This window comes from Penaeus vannamei, chromosome 25, assembly GCF_042767895.1.
Source record: "Penaeus vannamei isolate JL-2024 chromosome 25, ASM4276789v1, whole genome shotgun sequence".
NCBI lineage: Eukaryota > Metazoa > Arthropoda > Malacostraca > Decapoda > Penaeidae > Penaeus > Penaeus vannamei.
Window position 1 is genome coordinate 2,565,520 of NC_091573.1, and position 2,943 is coordinate 2,568,462.

General features: G+C 42.7%; 1 pseudogene; it reads left to right on the forward strand.

The window, feature by feature from the left end:
* Window positions 1–291: 291 nt before the first annotated feature.
* Window positions 292–1,916, forward strand: LOC138866323 (A disintegrin and metalloproteinase with thrombospondin motifs like; annotated as a pseudogene).
* Window positions 1,917–2,943: the final 1,027 nt, after the last annotated feature.

The window sequence follows — 2,943 nt, forward strand, 5'->3', positions numbered from 1 at the left end:
AATTATAGATAAATAAAAAGATAAATTTTTATATGGATACATACATATATGCATAAGACATACATATACCCATCTGTGGCAGTTTATAAGCATATATTTTTTTATATTTTTCAAATCACCTGGTATTTGATCATGTGTGTGCTCTGCAGTTTCATTAAATTTTTCATCACATGCTTAATCTTTGAAAAATTATCCATTAAGGAATGTGATATTTGATGGAAATATTAAAGTTTGCTCAAGTGTGTCTTCTAGCCATATAAAAAGGTGAGGACACCTCTTGGCGTCACTCGCATCACCATCACCATGAAGACTGCACTCATCCTGATCTCGGTCTTGGCTGCCTTCGCCAACGCCTCGGTGCTTCGAAGCTCTTCCGTGGAGCGAGCGCCAGCCACTGTCCGTGTGAGCGGAAGCCGATCCTCTCTCGAGCCCCTTAAGCTCACTGTGAAAGCCTTTAACGAGGAGCATCAGCTTCGTCTGCAGCCTGCCCCCTCGCCCCTGGCTGCGGAATTCAAGTTGCAGACAACCGCACGCGACAGTCAAGGACGACTGGTCATTGAAGACGCACCACATGACTCGCTCGTTCCTGATCTATACCATGACCCCGATACTGGTGCCGTGGTCTCCGTGGACGGCACTCAGGTGGAAGGCCTCATAACGCCCACACTTGCCATCAAGGCAAACAAAGACGGAACTCACCAGGCACAGCGACAGTACATAGCTGAAGCCGGCGCTTACAACGACTACTTGGAAATTCCCACAGAAGTCCGTCAGTATCAAGCACAAGCTTAAAGCCCGAAAAGTAGTCGAGGTGCCCTCAGTGTCACAGCTGAGCTCTATGTAATAGTTGACAGCACCCTCGCTCAACTTTTGGGATCCAACAGAAAAGTGAAAGAGTACCTGTCCGTGTTCTGGAATGGAGTCAACACGAGGTTTGCTACCATGAGTGACCCAAAGGGCAATCTGGTTCTGTCTGGGGCTCTTATTGTTCGATAATGTCCTAGAAAACTATATTCATGGAGAAAACACACTTAGTTCCGTCAGCGACTGGCTGCTCCAGAACAAAGCTACCTTGCCTGTTTATGATGTGGCCTACCTAATGACGGGCAAGGACATGGCTGATGTTGAATCTGGCATGATTCAGGAGGGTTTAGCTGGCATCGCCTGGAGAGGAGCCGCATGTGTTGTGGCCAGCGGTAACAAACGCTCTTTCAACACTGGCATGGGTGAGGACATGGGTGTGTACTATATGGGTGTAATGACTGCCACCCACGAAATAGCACACAATCTTGGCTCTCCTCATGACGGTAAAGATGGAGCAGAAGCTTGCTCATGGGACGACGGCTACATAATGAGCTACATTCCAGGCAAAGCCAACAAGCTCTTCTTTTCCTCGTGTTCCCAGAAACTGATGAAGGAGTATATGGCGAGTGACGAGGGTGCCTGCCCTCGGAGGACCCAAGTAGGAGAGAAAATTCCTCTCTCTTCCAAGCTACCAGGTGAACTCGTCTCAATGGACGAACAGTGCCAAAAACAAACTGGCAAGTCAGATGCCTATGCCTCGAAATCCGTTTCTGAAGACTCTCTATGTGTCCAGCTGGTGTGCCAGTGGCAGGTGAAGGTTGGCTACAGCATCTGGACTTACACCCAGTCGGCAGGACGTCCAGCCGCCGAGGGTTCTGCATGCAGGAGTGGTGGTGTGTGTACCAACGGATCCTGCCAATAGTAATTCTTCCAGACTTCCTTGCAGGAAAGTTTGCTCATGGTCCAATAAACACTAGCGACATAATCTATCCGTTATCTGTGGAAAGGATGTCCAGCTACCGGAGCCTCGACTTGCTGGAAAGTTTGTTTCTTCACCAACGGATCATGTGAAAGGAAACTTTGAAACTAAATTTTGATGATCTAATAAATGTGAGCAGCATAATTGATGTTTATATTATTTCCCAACTACAATACTTTGAAGCGGCCTTTATATAATTATAATTTAATACTACTTATAATCAACTATATTTAACATGGTTGTTTGTATTACCATTCAATGAGAAACAATACTTTGAAATGCATCTTAAATGTTATTACTTCGATATTGGTTATGAAAATAGCTAGATGTTTGAATACAAACAAACCAAAGAGGCTTATATATACATGTATATATGTACATAGGTACATACATACATACATAAATATATATATATATATATATATATACAGAGAGAGAGAGAGAGAGAGAGAGAGGCTGGCAAGGCTGAGTTTTCAGCTATCGAATTGAGCAGCTGTAGGACATACTTTCCCGTTTCTTTGTTTTTTGTTTTGTGTGTGTGTCTTTGTGTATTGATTTCAAATAATTGTTATTTGTCCGTCTGATGGAAACTCTAGTTCTTTCTTAAACTATATAGATAGATATATAGTATAGAAAAGTGTGGATATATTTGCACATATATGTATATGTATGCATACATACATTTTATGTATGCGTGTGTTTACCCGTGTTTAAAACAAACCTTTATGTAGATGTATATGGTTTTATATATATATATATATATATATATATATATATATATATATATATATATATATATATATATATATATATATATATCATACACACACCATATATGCATACATATGTATAAATATATACTAGGTGTGTCAGAAAAGTTCCAGGACTGATGTCACAGAAGTTGTGAAGGGGATTGTCTACTGTGGGTTCTTGCCACAGGACCAAACGATTAGCCAACATGTCTACAAAGAGATACTGCAGCATTTCCTCCGTTCAGTGCGTGAAAAGAGCCGAGAGTTGTGGCACGACAACTCGTGGCTGCTTCATCATGACATGACGCCTGAGTATCTGAAAATTCCTGGCCGAGAAGAGCATCGCCGTACTGGAGCAACCTCCCTGCTCCCCTGACCTTGCTCCGTGTTCTCTCTCTCTCTCTCTCT